Source organism: Triticum dicoccoides, chromosome 4A (assembly GCF_002162155.2).
Source record: "Triticum dicoccoides isolate Atlit2015 ecotype Zavitan chromosome 4A, WEW_v2.0, whole genome shotgun sequence".
NCBI classification, from domain to species: Eukaryota; Viridiplantae; Streptophyta; class Magnoliopsida; order Poales; family Poaceae; genus Triticum; species Triticum dicoccoides.
In genome coordinates, this window is record NC_041386.1 from 588,100,918 (window position 1) to 588,122,986 (window position 22,069).

A 22,069-nucleotide genomic window follows, 5' to 3' on the forward strand; every position below is an offset into this window, starting at 1 on the left:
TTGCACCCACGCATGATAGTCCTATTATCTTTTTGAATTCTCCCGACTACACTATATCGGAGAAGTTTGCACTTATTAAGGATTATATTGATGGGTTGCCTTTTACCATTGCACATGATGATTTTGATGAGTATAATATGCATGTGCTTGCTTCTCCTACTTGCAGTTATTATGAGAGAGGAACTATATCTCCACCTCTCTGTGTTTCCAGTATGACAAAATTGCAAGAAATTGTTTATACTATGCATTGGCCTTTACTATGTGTGCCTGAATTGTTCTTTTATGACATGCCGATGCATAAGAAGAGAGTTAGACTTCGTCATTACATGATATATGTTACCTTGTGCTCACTACTAAATTACAAATCATTGTTAACTAAAATTGGCTTTGATATACCTTGGGATCTGGGTGGATTCATTACTTGAGCACTATATGCCTAGCTTAATTGCTTTAAAGAAAGCGCTGCCAGGGGGACAACCCGGAAGTTTTAGGGAGTCATTTTTTCTGTTGAGTGCTTTAATATAGTTTAAAAATAACAAAAATAAAGAAGGGAACCCAAAACTTTTCAAAAAGAAAAGCGGAAGTGAGAGAGACAAGCATTGTTGAAGTGGGAGCTAGCCTTGAACTTTGTTCATGCTCATGGAAACTTTGTGAATCTTGATTACAGAAACTTTTCAATAAAAATAATTATCCCGTTGAACAATTCCATTGTATTATAAAAATAATGTGCCAAGGTTTGCTTTTAGGATGTTTACATTTGCTTGATGGTTTGTACGGTGCAGGACAGAAACTTTGGCTGTAGTGCGTGATTTTACATTTTTAGCTGCGACGTCAAATGGTTCTGATTCTTTTTGAACTGTCTTCCTGCAAAAATTGTTTATTTTCCCTAATTTTGGTATAATTGTTTAAGTACCAGAAGTATGTTTAATGTTCAGATTGCTACAGACTGTTCTGTTTTAGACAGATTCTGTTTTTGATGCATAGTTTGCTTGTTTTGATGAAACTATCAATTTATACCAGTGGATTAAGCCATGAAAAATGTATATTACAGTAGAAAAAATGCAAAAATAAAATATGAATTGGTTTGCAACAGTACCTAGAGTAGTTATTTGCTTTATTATACTAACGGATCTTACCGAGTTTTCCGTTGAAGTTTTGTGTGGATGAAGTGTTCGATGATCGAGAAGGTTTCGATGTGAGAAGAAGGAAGAGAGGCAAGAGCTCAAGCTTGGGGATGCCCGAGGCACCCCAAGTAAATATTCAAGGAGACTCAAGCGTCTAAGCTTGGGGATGCTGGGGAGGCATCCCCTCTTTCTTCAACAAATATCGGTATGTTTTCGGATTCGTTTCGTTCATGCGATATGTGCAAGTCTTGGAGCGTCTTTTGCATTTAGGTTTTTATTTTTCTTTTTATGCACCATGCTGGTATGATATAGTCCTTGGTTGATTTATAGAATGCTCTTTGCACTTCACTTATATTTTTTGAGTATGGCTTTATAGAATGCTTCATGTGCTTCACTTATATCTTTTGAAGTTTGGATTGCTTGTTTCTCTTTACATAGAAAACCGCGATTGGTAGAATGCTCTTTTGCTTCACTTATATTTGTTAGAGCGTGGGCATATCTTTTCTAGAAAGAATTAAACTCTCTTGCTTCACTTATACCTATTTAGAGAGATGAAAGGAATTGGTCATTCACATGGTTAGTCATAAAATCCTACATAAAACTTGTAGATCACTGAATATGATATGTTTGATTCCTTGCAATAGTTTTGCGATATAAAGATGGTGATATTAGAGTCATGCAGTGGGTAGTTGTGGGTTGTAGAAATACTTGTGTTGAGGTTTGTGATTCCCGTAGCATGCACGTATGGTGAACCGTTATGTAACGAAGTCGGAGCATGATTTATTTATTGATTGTCTTCCTTATGAGTGGCGGTCGGGGATGAGCGATGGTCTTTTCCTACCAATCTATCCCCCTAGGAGCATGCGCGTAGTACTTTGTTTCGATGACTAATAGATTTTTGCAATAAGTATGTGAGTTCTTTATGACTAATGTTGAGTCCATGGATTGTACGCACTCTCACCCTTCCACCGTTGCTAGCCTCTCTAGTACCGCGCAACTTTCGCCGGTACCATAAACCCACCATATACCTTCCTCAAAACAGCCACCATACCTACCTATCATGGCATTTCCATAGCCATTCCGAGATATATTGCCATGCAACTTCCATCATCATCATATACATGACTTGAGCATTCATTGTCATATTGCTTTGCATGATCGTAAGATAGCTAGCATGATGTTTTCATGGCTTGCCCATTTTTTGATGCCATTGCTACGCTAGATCATTGCACATCCCGGTACACCGCTGGAGGCATTCATATAGAGTCATATCTTTGTTCTAGTATCGAGTTGTAATATCGAGTTGTAAGTAAATAAAAGTGTGATGATCATCATTATTAGAGCATTGCCCCAGTGAGGAATGGATGATGGAGATTATGATTCCCCCATAAGTCGGGATGAGACTCCGGCTTTACAAAAAAATAAAAGAGGCCACAGAAGCCCAAATAAAAAAAAGAGGCCAAAGAAGCCCACCAAAAAATAAAAAAATAAAAAAGAGAGAGAAAAAGAGAGAAGGGGCAGTGCTACTATCCTTTTTCCACACTTGTGCTTCAAAGTAGCACCATGTTCTTCATATAGTGAGTCTCTTGAGTTATCACCTACATATACTAGTGGGAATTTTCATTATAGAACTTGGCTTGTATATTCCGATAATGGGCTTCCTCAAATGCCCGAGGTCTTCATGAGCACGCAAGTTGGATGCACACCCACTTAGTTTCAGTTAGAGCTTTCATACACTTATAGCTCTAGTGCATCCGTTGCATGGCAATCCCTACTCACTCACATTGATATCTATTGATGGGCATCTCCATAGCCCGTTGATACGCCTAGTTGATGTGAGACTATCTTCTCCTTTTTGTCTTCTCCACCATCATATTCTATTCCACCTATAGTGCTATGTCCATGGCTCACGCTCATGTATTGCGTGAAAGTTGAAAAGGTTTGAGAACGTCAAAAGTATGAAACAATTGCTTGGCTTGTCATCGGGGTTGTGCATGATGTGAATATTTTGTGTGGTGAAGATGGAGCATAGCCAGACTATATGATTTTGTAGGGATAACTTTCTTTGGCCATATTATTTTGAAAAGACATGATTGCTTTATTAGTGGGCTTGAAGTATTATTGTTTTTATGTCAAATGATAGACTATTGCTTTGAACCACTCGTGTCTTAATATGCATGCCATGATTAGATTACATGATCAAGATTATGCTAGGTAGCATTCCACATCAATTTTTTTTATCATTTACCTACTCGAGGACGAGCAGGAATTAAGCTTGGGGATGCTGATACGTCTCCGTCGTATCTATAATTTTTGATTGTTCCATGCCAATATTATTCAACTTTCATATACTTTTTGGCAACTTTTTATATTATTTTTGGGACTAACATATTGATCCAGTGCCCAGTGCCAGTTTCTGTCTGTTGCATGTTTTTGGTTTCGCAGAATATCCATATCAAACAGAGTCCAAACAGGATAAAAACGGACGGAGCTTATTTTTGGAAAATATGGAAAATTCGGAAGGAAAATCAACGCGAACCAGTGCCTGAGGTGGTCACGAGGCAGGGGGCCGCCCCCCCTTAGGGCGCGCCCCTACCCTCGTGAGCCCACTGTAAGGCGGTTGACGCTCTTCTTTTGCCGCACGAAAGATAATATTCGGAAAAAAATCACGGCGAAGGTTTCAGGCCAATCGGAGTTACGGATCTCCATATATATACGAAACGGTGAAACAGAGCCAGAAGAGAACGCAGAACCAGAGAGAAACAGAGAGATAGATCCAATCTCGGAGGGGCTCTCGCCCCTCCCATGCCATGGAGGCCAAGGACCAGAGGGGAAACCCTTCTCCCATCTAGGGAGGAGGTCAAGGAAGAAGAAGACGAAGGTCCCCCCCTCTCCCCTTCTCTTCCGGTGGCGCCGGAATGCTGCCGTGGCCATCATCATCATCACCGCGATCTACACCAACACCTCCGCCATCTTCACCAACATCTCCATCACCTTCCCCCCTCTATCTACAGCGGTCCACTCTCCCGCAACCCGTTGTACCCTCTACTTGAACATGGTGCTTTATGCTTCATATTATTATCCAATGATGTGTTGCCATCCTATGATGTCTGAGTAGATTTTCGTTGTCCTACCGGTGGTTGATGAATTGCTGTGATTGATTTAATTTGCTTGTGGTTATGTTGCTGTCCTTTGGTGCCCATCATATGATTGCGCGCGTGGATCACACCCTAGGGTTAGTTGTATGTTGATAGGACTATGTATTGGAGGGCAAGAGTGACAGAAGCTTCAACCTAGCATAGAAATTGATGCATACGGGATTGAAGGGGGACCAATATATCTTAATGCTATGGTTGGGTTTTACCTTAATGAACATTAGTAGTTGCGGATGCTTGCTAATATTTCCAATCATAAGTGCATAGAATTCCAAGTCAGGGATGACATGCTAGCAGTGGCCTCTCCCACATAATACTTGCTATCGGTCTAGTAAAGTAGTCAATTGCTTAAGGGGCAATTTCGCAACTCCTACCACCACTTTTCCACACTCACTATATTTACTTTATTGTTTCCTTATCTAAACAGCCCCTACTTTTCATTTACGTAATCTTTATTATCTTGCAAACCTATCCAACAACACCTACAAAGTACTTCTAGTTTCATACTTGTTCTAGGTAAAGCGAATGTCAAGCGTGCGTAGAGTTGTATCGGTGGTCAATATAACTTGAGGGAATATTTGTTCTACCTTTAGCTCCTCGTTGGGTTCGACACTCTTACTTACCGAAAATGGTTGCGATCCCCTATACTTGTGGGTTATCAGTTTGGAAGAGTGTCAACTTTAGGAACTAATGATCCCACTATTTTGGAGGATGTTGAATCTTATTGTGATAATTATAAAAGTGTATTTGGAGAGGTCATGACTTTATTTAGTAATGATTCCACTTTCTTGGAAGAGGTTTCAATTGATTATGATGAGAACAAAGTTGCTACTTATGATGATTATTGTGATGATACTTATGTTATAAAAAGTAGTGAGGATTATATTCATAAAACTTTTCATGATTATAATTACCCTTTTTCTGAACATTACTCTTTTAATGTGGAAACAATTTATAGCATTCGAGTTTCTTATGATACTCCCACTATTCCAAATGAGAAGAATTTTGCTTATGTGGAGAGTAGTAAATTTTCTATGCTTGGGGATCATGAAAATAATACTTTATGTGATGGTTATATTGTTGAATTCATTCATGATGCTGATGTCTACTACACAACCTTCTTCTTGTAGACATTGTTGGGCCTCCAAGTGCAGAGGTTTGTAGGACAGTAGCAAATTTCCCTCAAGTGGATGACCTAAGGTTTATCAATCCGTGGGGGCGTAGGATGAAGATGGTCTCTCTCAAGCAACCCTGCAACCAAATAACAAAGAGTCTCTTGTGTCCCCAACACACCCAATACAATGGTAAATTGTATAAGTGCACTAGTTTGGCGAAGAGATGGTGGTATATGGATGGTATGTAAAGGTTTTTGTAATCTGAAAATATAAAAACAGCAAGGTAACTAATGATAAAAGTGAGTGTAAACGGTATTGCAATGCGTTGAAACAAGGCCTAGGGTTCATACTTTCACTAGTGCAAGTTCTCTCAACAATAATAACATCATTGGATCATATAACTATCCCTCAACATGCAACAAAGAGTCACTCCAAAGTCACTAATAGCGGAGAACAAACGAAGAGATTATGGTAGGGTACGAAACCACCTCAAAGTTATCCTTTCTGATCGATCTATTCAAGAGTCCGTAGTAAAATAACATGAAGCTATTCTTTTTGTTCAATCTATCATAGAGTTCGTACTAGAATAACACCTTAAGACACAAATCAATCAAAACCCTAATGTCACCTAGATACTCCAATGTCACCTCAAGTATCCGTGGGTATGATTATACGATATGCATCACACAATCTCAGATTCATCTATTCAAACCAACACAAAGTACTTCAAAGAGTGCCCCAAAGTTTCTACTGGAGAGTCAAGACGAAAACGTGTGCCAACCCATATGCATAGGTTCATGGGCGGAACCCACAAGTTAATCACCAAAACATACATCAAGTGGATCAATAGAATACCCCATTGTCACCACGGGTATCCCACGCAAGACATACATCAAGTGTTCTCAAATCCTTAAAGACTCAATCTAATAAGATAACTTCAAAGGGAAAACTCAATCCATTACAAGAGAGTAGAGGGGGAGAAACATCATAAGATCCAAGTATAATAGCAAAGCTCGCGATACATCAAGATCGTATCATCTCAAGAACACGAGAGAGAGATCAAACACGTAGCTACTGGTACATACCCTCAGCCCCGAGGGAGAACTACTCCCTCCACCTCATGGAGAGCACCGGGATGATGAAGATGGCCACTGGAGAGGGATTCCCCCTCTGGCAGGGTGCCGGAACGGGTCTAGATTGGTTTTGGTGGCTACGTAGGCTTCTGACGGCGAAACTCCCGATCTATTGTGTTCCTCGATGTTTTTAGGGTATATGGGTATATATAGGAGGAAGAAGTACACCGGTGGGTCTCTGGGCTATCCACGAGGCAGGGGGCGCGCCCCCACCCTCGTGGGCAGCCCGGGACTCTTCTGGTCCATCTCCGATACTTTGTGGGCTTTTTCTGGTCCAAAAATAAGTTCCGTGAAGTTTCAGGTCAATTGGACTCCGTTTGATTTTCCTTTTCTGCGATACTCTAAAACAAGGAAAAAACAGAAACTGGCACTGGGCTCTAGGTTAATAGGTTAGTCCCAAAAATCATATAAAATAGCATATAAATGCATATAAAACATCCAAGGTTGATAATATAATAGCATGGAACAATCAAAAATTATAGATACGTTGGAGACGTATCAGCATCCCCAAGCTTAATTCCTGCTCGTCCTCGAGTAGGTAAATGATAAAAACAAAATTTTTGATGTGGAATGCTACCTAACATATTTATCCATGTAATTCTCTTTATTGTGGCAAGAATATTCAGATCCATAAGATTCAAGACAAAAGTTTAATATTGACATAAAAATAATAATACTTAAAGCATACTACCAAAGCAATTATGTCTTCCCAAAATAACATGGCCAAAGAAAGCTATCCCTACAAAATCATATAGTCTGGCTATGCTCCATCTTCACCACACAAAATATTTAAATCATGCACAACCTCGATGACAAGCCAAGCAATTGTTTCATACTTTTGATGTTCTCAAACTTTTTCAATCTTCACGCAATACATGAGCGTGAGCCATGGACATAGCACTATATGTGGAATAGAATGGTGGTTGTGGAGAAGACAAAAAAGGGAGAAGATAGTCTCACATCAACTAGGTGTATCAAAGGGCTATGGAGATGCCCATTAATAGATATCAATATGAGTGGGTAGGGATTTGATACATCTCCAACGTATCTATAATTTTTGATTGCTCCATGCTATATTATCTACTGTTTTGGATGTTTATGGGCTTTATTATACACTTTTATATGTTTTTTGGGACTAACCTATTAACCCAGAGCCCAGTGCCAGTTTCTGTTTTTACCTTGTTTTAAGGTTTTGAAGAAAAGGAAAATCAAACGGAGTCCAATTGACCTGAAACTTCACGACACTTATTTTTGGATTAGAATAAGCCCAGAAGACTTGGAGTGCACGTCAGGGGACCTTCGAGGAGGCCACGAGGTAGGGGGCGCGACCTCCACCCTCGTGGGCCCCTCATGGCTCCCCTGACGTACTTCTTCCACCTATATATCTCCATATACCCTAAAAACATCCAGGAGCACAATAGATCGGGAGTTCCGCCACCAGAAGCCTCCGTAGCCATTGAAAGCCAATCTAGACCTGTTCTGGCACCCTGCCGAAGGGGGAATCCCTCTCCGGTGGCCATCTTCATCATCCTAGTGCTCTCCATGACGAGGAGGGAGTAGTTCTCCCTCGGGGCTGAGGGTATGTACCAGTAGCTATGTGTTTGATCTCTCTCTCTCTCTCTTGTGTTCTTGATTTGGCACAATCTTGATGTATCGCGAGCTTTGCTATTATAGTTGGATCTTATGTTTCTCCTCCCCCTCTACTCTCTTGTAATGGATTGAGTTTCCCCTTTGAAGTTATCTTATCAGATTGAGTCTTTAAAGATTTGAGAACACTTGATGTATGTCTTGCCGTGTGTATCTGTGGTGACAATGGGATATCACGTGATTCACTTGATGTATTTTTTGGTGACCAACTTGCGGGTTCCTCCCATGAACCTATGCATAGGGGTTGGCACACGTTTTCGTCATGATTCTCCGGTAGAAACTTTGGGGCACTCTTTGAGGTTCTATGTGTTGGTTGAATAGATGAATCCGAGATTGTGTGATGCATATCGTATAATCATACCCACGGATACTTGAGGTGACATTGGAGTATCTAGGTGACATTAGGGTTTTGGTTGATTTGTGTCTTAAGGTGTTATTCTAGTCCGAACTCTAGGGCTGTTTGTGACACTTATAGGAATAGCCCAATGGATTGATTGGAAAGAATAACTTTGAGGTGATTTCGTACCCTACCATAATCTCTTTGTTCGATCTCCTCTATTAGTGACTTTTGAGTGACTCTTTGTTGCATGTTGAGGGATAGTTATGTTATCCAATTATGTTTGTATTGTTGAGGGAACTTACACTAGTGAAAGTATGAACCCTAGGCCTTGTTTCAACGCATTGCAATACCGTTTACGCTCACTTTTATCATTCGTTACCTTGCTGTTTTTATATTTTCAGATTACAAAAACTATTATCTACTATCCATATACCACTTGTTTCACCATCTCTTCACCGAACTAGTGCACCTATACAATTTACCATTGTATTGGGTGTGTTGGGGACACAAGAGACTCTTTGTTATTTGGTTGCAGGGTTGTTTGAGAGAGACCATCTTCATCCTACGCCTCCTACGGATTGATAAACCTTAGGTCATCCACTTGAGGTAAATTTGCTACTGTCCTACAAACCTCTGCACTTGGAGGCCCAACAACGTCTACAAGAAGAAGGTTGTATAGTAGACATCAAGCTCTTTTCTGGCGCCGTTGCCGGGGAGGTTAGCGCTTGAAGGTATATCTTTATATCTTGCAATCGAGTCTTTTAGTTTCTTGTTTTATCACTGGTTTAGTTTATAAAAGAAAACTATAAAAAATGGAATTGAGTTTGTCTCATACGCTTCACCTTTTTAATATCTTTCGTAAGTATGATGGAAAGGAAAATTGTGCTCAACTGCTAGAAGAAGAAATCTATAAAATGTTTGCCACTAAATCTTTGAATGATGAGCATGATTGCAATGTTGTTAGTACGAATTCTTTGAATATCCATGATACTAATGATGATTGCACTAGTGATGATGTCTCCTATAAACATGTCAATTTTTGTGGAGTACATTGGGTTTGTACGAACACACCAAATAGGGAAGATAGATATTGCAAGAGGCATAAGTACTTAGAAACTAAATTGTTGCAATAAAGGTTAGATGAATGTGTTGAAAATTTAAATTATATTGGCCATACTTGTGAGCTTTGTAATGAACATGATCATTTCAATACCCAATGCAAATTGTTTCATGATCATATCGTTTCCAAAAATTGTGATGACTTGATTTCCCTTGCACATCATAATGAACTTAGTTTGCTTATGAGTTACGAAGAAATGAAACATATAACTAATTATCTTCCAGAATTTGCCCGTTATAAACTTCTTGGATTTGATCTAGAGGAAATTTATATGTATTGTGCGGTGAATTGTATTGAAAATCCTTATATTGCCAACTACATAAAGAAAAGAAAACAAATAGAAGATGAAGAGAATACTAATGAAAGGGAAGAGGCTTCGCAATACCCTCCTATTATTTCTTATGATGAATCAGGTAATGAGGAGGAGCTTCCTAGTCAACCAATCTCATTAATAAGGAGCTCCAAAAGGAGGATTGAACCCACACATGATGTGGTGAAGAAGAAGAAAAGAAAAAGGAAGAGAGGTAAAAAGATATCTCTCTCAAATAATGTTGCTCCTATTACTATTGTGCCTCATGAAAATATAATTGTGGAAGATAATGATACTTCTTATGATCTTGAAAATCTTTTTGGCACTTGCTTGGAAGAATATGATAATTGCTATACTATTGGTGCTATCCATACTATTAATGATGAGAGTTATTATGCTTATAATATGAAAAGGCCCAAGCTTGGGTATGCTATGTTTGATGAAGATGATGTTTTTGAGAATATATTTGCCGCAATTAATGTTTGTCCCAAGTTTGGGGATTCTACGTTTAATGAAGATGATATTTTTAGTCTCCCAAGTTTTGATATGCAAATTTATGATGATGATAGCATGCCTCCTACTTATGTTGATTATTGTGATGATACTTATGCTATAAAAAGTAGTGATTATATTTATAAAACTTGTCATGATTATGATTACCCCTTCTCTGAACATTACTCTTTTAATGTGGAAACAATTTATAGTATTCGAGTTTCCTATGATGCTCCCACTATTCCAAATGAGAAGAATTTTGCTTATGTGGAGAGTAATAAAATTTCTATGCTTGTAGATCATGAAAAGAATGCTTTAGGTGCTGTTTATATTGTTGAATTCATTCATGATGCTACTGAAAATTATTATGAGGGAGGAATATATGCTTGTAGGAATTGCAATAATGTCAAGTTTCCTCTCTATGTGCTTAAAGTTTTGAAGTGATGGTTGTTTTACCTTCCTATGCAAGTTGATTCTTGTTCCCACAAGTTGTTTGCTCACAAAATCCCTATGCATAGGAAGTATGTTAGACTTAAATGTGTTAGTCATATTCTTCATGATGCTCTCTTTATGTTCCAATTCTTATCCTTTATGTGAGCATCATTGAAATCATCGTGCCTAGCTAGGGGCGTTAAACGATAGCGCTTGTTGGGAGGCAACCCAACTTTATTTTTGTTCCTTGCTTTTTGTTCCTGTTTAGTAATAAATAATTCATCTAGACTCTGTTTAGATGTGGTTTTATGCTTTTAATTCGTGTTTGTGCCAAGTAGAACCTTTGGGAAGACTTGGGGAAAGTCTTGTTGATCATGCTGTAAAAAACAGAAACTTTAGCGCTCACGAGAATTGCTGCCATTTTTTATTGGAGAGTGATATTTAGTTAATTATTTTTGCAGATGATTAATAGATAAATTCCTCAGGTTCAGAAATTTATTTTAGAATTTTTGGGGTTCAAGAAGTATACGTTTGATCCAGATTACTACAGACTGTTCTGTTTTTGACAGATTCTGTTTTTGATGTGTTGTTTGCTTATTTTGATGAATCTATGAGTAGTATCGGAGGGTATGAACCATACATAAGTTGGAACACAGTAGGTTTAAAACCAATATAAATTAAGAATGAGTTCATTACAGTACCTTGAAGTGGTGATTTATTTTCTTATACTAACGGAGCTCACAAGTTTTCTACTTTAAGTTTTGTGTTGTGAAGTTTTCAAGTTTTGGGTAAAGATTCGATGGACTATGGAATAAGGAGTGGCAAGAGCCTAAGCTTGGGGATGCCCAAGGCACCCCAAGGTAATATTCAAGGATAGCCAAGAGCCTAAGCTTGGGGATGCCCCGGAAGGCATCCCCTCTTTCGTCTTCGTTCATCGGTAACTTTACTTGGAGCTATATTTTTTATTCGCCACATGATATGTGTTTTGCTTGGAGCGTCATTTTATTTTATTTAGTTTTACTTGCTGTTTGAATAAAATACCAAGATCTGAAATTATTAAATGTTAGAGAGTCTTCACATAGTTGCATAATTATTCGACTACTCATTGATCTTCACTTAAATCTTTTGGAGTAGTTTGTCATTTGCTCTAGTGCTTCACTTATATCTTTTAGAGCATGATGGTAGTTTTATTTTGAAGAAATAGATGAACTCTCATGCTTCACCTAGATTATTTTGAGAGTCTTAAATAGCATTGTAATTTGCTTAAAATCCTAATATGCTAGGTATCCAAGAATAGTAAAAACTTTCATATAGAGTATTGAATACTAAGAGAAGTTTGATGCTTGATGATTGCTTTGAGATATGGAGATGGTGATATTACAGTCATGCTAGTTGAGTAGTTGTGAATTTGAGAAATACTTGTGTTGAAGTTTGTGATTCCCGTAGCATGCACGTATGATGAACCGTTATGTGATGAAGTCGGAGCATGATTTATTTATTGATTGTCTTCCTTATGAGTGGCGGTCGGGGACGAGCAATGGTCTTTTCCTACCAATCTATCCCCCTAGGAGCATGCGCGTAATACTTTGTTCCGATAACTAGTAGATTTTTGCAATAAGTATGTGAGTTCTTTATGACCAATGTTGAGTCCATGGATTATACGTACTCTCACCCTTCCACCATTGCTAGGCTCTCTAGTACCGCGCAACTTTCACCGGTACCATTTACCTTCCTCAAAACAGCCACCATACCTAGCGATTATGGAATTTCCATAGACATTCCGAGATATATTGCCATGCAACTTTTCACCGTTCCGTTTATTATGACACACTCCATCATCATATTGCTTTGCATGATCATGTAGTTGACATCGTATTTGTGGCAAAGCCACCATTCATAATTCTTTAATACATGTCACTCATGAGTCATTGCACATCCCGGTACACCGCCGGAGGCATTCATATAGAGTCATATATTTTTCTAAGTATCGAGTTGTAATTCTTGAGTTCTAAGTAAATAAAAGTGTGATGATCATCATTATTAGAGCATTGTCACAGTGAGGAAAGGATGATGGAGACTATGATTCCCCCATAAGTCGGGATGAGACTCCGGACGAAAATAAATAAATAAAAGAGGCCAAAGAAGCCCAAACAAAAAAAGAGGCCATAAAAAAGAGAAAGGCCCAAATAAAAAAATAAAAAAGAGAGAAAATTAGAGAAGGGGCAATGCTACTATCCTTTTACCACACTTGTGCTTCAAAGTAGCACCATGTTCTTCATGATAGAGAGTCTCCTATGTTGTCACTTTCATATACTAGTGGAAATATTTCATTATAGAACTTGGCTTGTATATTCCAATGATGGGCTTCTTCAAAATGCCCTAGCTCTTCGTGAGCAAGCAAGTTGGATGCACACCCACTAGTTTCTTTTGTTGAGCTTTCCTACATTTATAGCTCTAGTGCATCCGTTGCATGGCAATCCCTACTCACTCACATTGATATCTATTGATGGGCATCTCCATAGCTTGTTGATACGCCTAGTTGATGTGAGACTATCTTCTCCGTTTTGTCTTCTCCCCAACCACCATTCTATTCCACCTATAGTGCTATGTCCATGGCTCACGCTCATATATTGCGTGAAGATTGAAAAATTTGAGAACATCAAAAGTATGAAACAATTGCTTGGCTTGTCATCGGGGTTGTGTATGATTTAAATATTTTGTGTGGTGAAGATGGAGCATAGCCAGACTATATGATTTTGTAGGGATAGCTTTCTGTGGCCATGTTATTTTGAGAAGACATGATTGCTTTGTTAGTATGCTTGAAGTATTATTATTTCTATGTCAATATGAACTTTTGTCTTGAATCTTATGGATATGAATATTCTTGCCACAGGTAAGAAGAATTACATTGAAATTATGCCAACTAGCATTCCACATCAAAAATTATCTTTTTATCATTTACCTACTCGAGGACGAGCAGGAATTAAGCTTGGGGATGCTTGATACGTCTCCAACGTATCTATAATTTTTGATTGCTCCATGCTATATTATCTACTGTTTTGGGCAATATTGGGCTTTATTATCCACTTTTATATTATTTTTGGGACTAACCTATTAACCGGAGGCCCAGCCCAGATTTGCTGTTTTATACCTATTTCAGTGTTTTGAAGAAAAGGAATATCAGACGGAGTCGAAACGGAACGAAATCAACTGGAGAAGTTATTTTTGGAAGGAAACACACCTGATGGACTTGGACCCCACGTCAAGGAAGGAACGAGGTGCTCACGAGGGTGGGGGGCGCCCCCCCTAGGGCGCGCCCCCCTGTCTCGTGGGGCCCTCGTGGCTCCCCTGACGTACCTCCTGCACCCATATATACCTACACGACCTAAAACTTCCAGAACGCACAATAGATCGGGAGTTCCGCCGCCAGAAGCCTCCGTAGCCACCAAAAGTCAATCGAGACCCTGTTCCGGCACCCTGCCGGAGGGGGGAACACTCATCGGTGGCCATCTTCATCATCCCGGCGCTCCCCATGACGAGGAGGGAGTAGTTCTCCCTCGGGGCTGAGGGTATGTACTAGTAGCTATGTGTTTGATCTCTCTCTCTCTCTCTCTCGTGTTCTTGATTTGGCACGATCTTGATGTATCGCGAGCTTTGCTATTATAGTTGGATCTTATGTTTCTCCTCCCCCTCTACTCTCTTGTAATGAATTGAGTTTTCCCTTTGAAGTAATCTTATCGGATTGAGTCTTTAAAGATTTGAGAACACTTGATGTATGTCTTGCCGTGGATATCTGTGGTGACAATGGGATATCACGTGATTCACTTGATGTATGTTTTGGTGATCAACTTGCGGGTTCCGCCCATGAACCTATGCATAGGGGTTGGCACACGTTTTCGTCGTCATTCTCCGGTAGAACTTTGGGGCACTCTTTGAGGTCCTTTGTGTTGGTTGAATAGATGAATCTGAGATTGTGTGACGCATATCGTATAATCATACCCACGGATACTTGAGGTGACACTGGAGTATCTAGGTGACATTAGGGTTTTGGTTGATTTGTGTCTTAAGGTGTTATTCTAGTAAGAATCCTAGGGTTGTTTGTGACACTTATAGGAATAGCTCAACGGATTGATTGGAAAGAATAACTTTGAGGTGGTTTCGTACCCTACCATAATCTCCTCGTTCGTTCTCTGCTATTAGTGACTTTGGAGCACTATTCAAGATATCTTCCGATATGCCGATAAATCGATCGATTTATCGCTTACCACTGTCAGACCGATAAGATAAATCGGCCGATAAATCAGCCGATATGGCGATAAATCGGCCGATATGCCGATAAACTGGCCGATTTACCCCTTATCATGGGTCGACCGATAAGTTCCCGATAAGCGATATCCCCAACATTGCTTTGGAGTGACTCTTTGTTGCATGTTGAGGGATAGTTATGTGATCCAATTATGTTAGTATTGTTGAGGGAACTTACACTAGCGAAAGTATGAACCCTAGGCCTTGTTTCAACGCATTGCAATACCATTTACGCTCACTTTTATCACTTGCTACCTTGCTGTGTTTATAATTTCAGATTACAAATACTCATATCTATTATCCATATACCACTTGTATCATCATCTCTTCGCCGAACTAGTGCACCTATACAATTTACCATTGTATTGGGTGTGTTGGGGACACAAGAGACTCTTTGTTATTTGGTTGCAGGGTTGCTTGAGAGAGACCATCTTCATCCTACGCCTCCTACGGATTGATAAACCTTAGGTCATCCACTTGAGGGAAATTTGCTACTGTCCTACAAACCTCTGCACTTGGAGGCCCAACAACGTCTACAAGAAGAAGGTTGTGTAGTAGACATCACAAGGCATCAACAATATGTTCGGTGAAGGCTTTCTTTTGACTATAAGCATGTGGAGAATTTAGCACGGATTGCAACAAGGAACTAAAATCAATTAAAGAGAAACTTTCATAATTAAATTTCTTGAAATCCAATATAGTGGGTTTAGCAACATCTAGATTTTTATTTCTTTCAATCCCACTTTCATCAATTTCATCATAAAGATCTAAATACTCCGAATTTTTAGAACGCCTTCTAGGTAAAGGAAGATCATATTCAGTTTCATCAAGATTCATATTGCAAAACAAAGATTTAACAGGAGACACATCAATAACTTTTAGGTCTTCATCTTGATTTTCATAGGAATTCGGTTTAGCGGCCATCTTATTAACTAAGGTGGCTTGCATATCCGAAATTTCAGCAGTCATCTTTTCTAGACGAGCAATTTGGGATCTTATTCCATCAAATTCTTTAGACATATCATCAAGCTCTTTATTCATATAATTCATAAAACTTTTTTGTTCCTTAAGCTCGTTTCTAAAGAAATTATTATGCTCATCAAAACCATAAACTTCCTAATGTTGTTTTCGATCTCCACTAACCTTTTCAGGTGAAGATCACCAAATCTTGGTTGAGCCATCGCGACAAACAAGCAATCCAACACACGAGCAAACAAAAGGCAAGCGGGCAAAAAGAGGCAAATACAGAGGGAGGATAGAGAGAGAGAGAGAGGGCGAATAAAACGGAAAGGGTAAGTGGGGGAGAGGAAAACAAGAGGCAAATGGCAAATAATGTAATGCGAGAGATAGGGATTGTGATGGGTACTTGGTATGTTGACTTTTTGCGTAGACTCCCCGGCAACGGCGCCAGAAATTCTTCTTGCTACCTCTTGAGCTTGCGTTGGATTTCCCCGAAGAGGAAGGGATGATACAGCAGAGTAGCATAAGTATTTCCCTCGGTTTTTGAGAACCAAGGTATCAATCCAGTAGGAGGCCACGCTCAAGTCCCTCGTACCTGCACAAAACGATAGCTACTCGCAACCAACGCGATTAGGGGTTGGCAATCCCTTCACGGTCACTTACTATAGTGAGATCTGATAGATATAATAATTTTTGGTATTTTTGGTATAGAGATGGAAAGTAAAAGGCAAAGTAAAAAAGCAAAACAAGATTAAAGTGATGGAGATTGATATGATGAGAATAGACCCGGGGGCCATAGGTTTCACTAGTGGCTTCTCTCAAGAGCATAAGTATTCTACGGTGGGTGAACAAATTACTGTTGAGCAATTGACAGAATTGAGCATAGTTATGAGAATATCTAGGCATGATCATGTATATAGGCATCACGTCCGTGACAAGTAGACCGAAATGATTCTGGATCTACTACTATTACTCCACTCATCGACCGCTATCCAGCATGCATCTAGAGTATTAAGTTAAAAACAGAGTAACGCCTTAAGCAAGATGACATGATGTAGAGATATAAATTCATGCAATATGAAATAAACCCCATCTTGTTATCCTCGATGGCAACGATGCAATACGTGCCTTGCTGCCCCTTCTGTCACTAGGAAAGGACACCGCAAGATCGAACCCAAAGCTAAGCACTTCTCCCATGGCAAGAACTACCAATCTAGTTGGCCAAACCAAACGGATAATTCGAAGAGACTTGCAAAGATAACCAATCATACATAAAAGAATTTAGAGAAGATTCAAATATTATTCATAGATAGACTTGATCATAAACCCACAATTCATCAGTCTTAACAAACACACCGCAAAAAGAAGATTACATCGAATAGGTCTCCACAAGAGAGGGGGAGAACTTTGTATTGAGATCCAAAAAGAGAGAAGAAGCCATCTAGCTACTAACTATGGACCCGAAGGTCTGAGGTAAACTACTCACACTTCATCGGAGGGGCTATGATGATGTAGAAGCCCTCCATGATGACGGCCCTCTCCAGCGGAGCTCCGGAACAGACGCCAAGATGGGATCTCATGGATACAGAAAGTTGCGGCGGTGGAATTAGGTTTCTGGCTCCTCATCTGTTCGTTTGGGGGTACGTAGGTATATATAGGAGGAAGAAGTACGTCGGTGGAGCTCCGAGGGGCCCACGAGGCAGGGGCGCGCCCTAGGGGGGCGCCCCCCACCCCTAGGGCGTGCCCCCCACCCTCGTGACCGCCTCTCTGATGCCTTGGCGTAGGGTCCAAGTCTCCTGGATCACGTTCGGTGAGAAAATCACGTTCCTGAAGGTTTCATTCCGTCTGGACTCCGTTTGATATTCCGTTTCTTCGAAACACTGAAATAGGCAAAAAAACAACAATTCTGGGTTGGGCCTCCGGTTAATAGGTTAGTCCCAAAAATAATATAAAAGTGGAAAATAAAGCCCAATATAGTCCAAAACAGTAGATAATATAGCATGGAGCAATCAAAATTATAGATACGTTGGAGACGTATCACGTATCTGTGGTGACAATGGGATATCACGTGATTCACTTGATGTATGTTTTGGTGACCAACTTGCGGGTTCCGCTCATGAACCTATGCATAGGGGTTGGCACACATTTTCATCGTGATTCTCCGGTAGAAACTTTGGGGAATTCTTTGAGGTTCTATGTGTTGGTTGAATAGATGAATCTGAGATTGTGTGATGCATATCGTATAATCATACCCACGGATACTTGAGGTGACATTGGAGTATCTAGGTGACATTAGGGTTTTGGTTGATTTGTGTCTTAAGGTGTTATTCTAGTACGAACTCTAGGGCTGTTTGTGACACTTATAGGAATAGCCCAATGGATTGATTGGAAAGAATAACTTTGAGGTGGTTTCGTACCCTACCATAATCTCTTTGTTCGTTCTCCGCTATTAGTGACTTTGGAGTGACTCTTTGTTGCATGTTGAGGGATAGTTATGTGATCCAATTATGTTAGTATTGTTGAGGGAACTTACACTAGTGAAAGTATGAACCCTAGGCCTTGTTTCAACGCATTGCAATACCGTTTACGCTTACTTTTATCATTCGTTACCTTGCTGTTTTTATATTTTCAGATTACAAAAACTATTATCTACTATCCATATACCGCTTGTTTCACCATCTCTTCGCCGAACTAGTTCACCTATACAATTTACCATTGTATTGGGTGTGTTGGGGACACAAGAGACTCTTTGTTATTTGATTGCAGGGTTGTTTAAGAGAGACCATCTTCATCCTATGCCTCCTACGGATTGATAAACCTTAGGTCATCCACTTGAGGGAAATTTGCTACTGTCCTACAAACCTCTGCACTTGGAGGCCCAACAACGTCTACAAGAAGAAGGTTGTGTAGTAGACATCAGGATTTCCATGCAACGGATGCACTAGAGCTATAAATGTATGAAAGCTCAACAAAAGAAACTAAGTGGGTGTGCATCCAACTTGCTTGCTCACGAAGACCTAGGGCACTTGAGGAGGCCCATTGTTGGAATATACAAGCCAAGTTCTATAATGAAAATTTCCCACTAGTATACGAAACCACCATGATCTTCGTATACTACCATAACACTATAGGTATGAAATGATGGGCTTGTATATTCATATACTACCATCAACTTGGAATATACAAGCCAACTTGGAATATACAAGCCAAGTTATATACTAGTGGGAATTTTTCATTATAGAACTTGGTTTGTACATATTCCAACGATGGGCTTCCTCAAATGCCCTAGGTCTTCATGAGCAAGCAAGTTGGATGCACACCCATTTGGTTTCTTTTTGAGCTTTCATAAACTTATAGCTCTAGTGCATCTGTTGCATGGCAATCCCTACTCACTCACATTGATATCTATTGATGGGCATCTCCATAGCCCATTAATACGCCTAGTTGATGTGAGACCATCTTCCTCCTTTTTGTCTTCTCCACAAACACCACTCTATTCCACCTATAGTGTTATGTCCATGGCTCACGCTCATGTATTGCGTGAAAGTTGAAAAGGTTTGAGAATACTAGAGTATGAAACAATTGCTTTGCTTGTCATCGGGGTTGTGCATGATTTGAATATTTTGTGTGATGAAGATGGAGCATAGACAGACTATATGATTTTGTAGGGATAAGCTTTCTTTGGCCATGTTATTTTGAGAAGACATGATTGCTTTGTTTGTATGCTTGAAGTATTACTGTTCTTATGTCAATATTAAACTTCTTTTTTGAATCTTATGGATCTGGATATTCTTGCCACAGTATAGAAGATTACATTGATAAATATGTTAGGTAGCATTCCACATCAAAAATTATGTTTTTATCATTTACCTACTCGAGGACGAGCAGGAATTAAGCTTGGGGATGCTTGATACGCCTCCAACATATCTATAATTTTTGATTGTTCCATGCTATTATATTATCCATCTTGGATGTTTTATATGCATTTATATGCTATTTTATATGATTTCTGGGACTAACCTATTAACCTTGAGCCTAGTGCCAGTTTCTATTTTTTCCTTGTTTTTGAGTTCTACAGTAAAGGAATACCAAACAGAGTCCAATTGATGTGCCAATTTTTGATGATTTTTGATGGACCAAAAGAAGCCCTCGGAGTAAAAGAGTTGGGCCAGAAGAGTCCCGAGCCATCCACGAGGGTGGTGTTGGGAAACGTAGTAATTTCAAAAAAATTCCTACGCACACGCAAGATCATGGTGATGCATAGCAACGAGAGGGGAGAGTGTGATATACGTACCCTTGTAGACCGACAGTGGAAGCGTTAGCACAACGCGGTTGATGTAGTCGTACGTCTTCACGGCCCGACCGATCAAGCACTGAAACTACGACACCTCCGAGTTCTAGCACACGTTTAGCTCGACGATGATCCCCAGACTCAGATCCAGCAAAGTGTCGGGGAAGAGTTCCGTCAGCACGACGGCGTGGTGACGATCTTGATGTACTACCGTCGCAGGGCTTCGCCTAAGCACCGCTACAATATTATCGAGGATTATGGTGGAAGGGGGCACCGCACACGGCTAAGAATATGATCATGTGGATCAACTTGTGTGTCTAGGGGTGCCCCCTGCCCCCGTATATAAAGGATCAAGGGGGGTGCAGCCGTCCAGGAGGAGGGCACGCCAGGTGGAGTCCTACTCCCACCGGGAGTAGGATTCCCCCCTTTCCTAGTTGGAATAGGATTCGGGAAGGGGGAAAGAGGAGAGAGAGAAGGAAGGGGGGCGCCGCCCCCTCTCCTTGTCCTATTCGGACTAGGGAGGAGGGGCGCGCGGCCCAGCCCTGGCCACCTCTCCTCTCTTCCACTAAAGCCCACTAAGGCCCATATACCTCCCGGGGGTTTCACGTAACCTCCCGGTACTCCGGTAAAATCCCGATTTCACCCGGAACACTTCCGATATCCAAATATAGGCTTCCAATATATCAATCTTTATGTCTCGACCATTTCGAGACTCCTCGTCATGTCCGTGATCACATCCGAGACTCCGAACAAACTTCGGTACATCAAAAAGCATAAACTCATAATATAACTGTCATCGAAACCTTAAGCGTGCGGACCCTACGGGTTCGAGAACAATGTAGACATGACCGAGACACGTCTCCGGTCAATAACCAATAGCAGAACCTGGATGCTCATATTGGCTCCTACATATTCTACGAAGATCTTTATCGGTCAGACCGCATAACAACATACTTTGTTCCCTTTGTCATCGGTATGTTACTTGCCCGAGATTCAATCGTCGGTATCTCAATACCTAGTTCAATCTCGTTACCGGCAAGTCTCTTTACTCGTTTCATAATACATCATCTCGCAACTAACTCATTAGTTGCAATGCTTGCAAGGCTTATGTGATGTGCATTACCGAGAGGGCCCAGAGATACCTCTCCGACAATCGGAGTGACAAATCCTAATCTCGAAATACGCTAACCCAACATTTACCTTTGGAGACACCTGTAGAGCTCCTTTATAATCACCCAGTTACGTTGTGATGTTTGGTAGCACACAAAGTGTTCCTCTGGTAAACGGGAGTTGCATAATCTCATAGTCATAGGAACATGTATAAGTCATGAAGAAAGCAATAGCAACATAATAAACGATCGGGTGCTAAGCTAATGGAATGGGTCATGTCAATCACATCATTCTCCTAATGATGTGATCCCATTAATCAAATGACAACACATGTCTATGGCTAGGAAACATAACCATCTTTGATCAACGAGCTAGTCAAGTAGAGGCATACTAGTGACGTTTGGTTTGTCTATGTATTCACACAAGTATTATGTTTCCGGATAATACAATTCTAGCATGAATAATAAACATTTATCATGATATAAGGAAATAAAATAATAACATTATTATTGCCTCTAGGGCATATTTCCTTCAG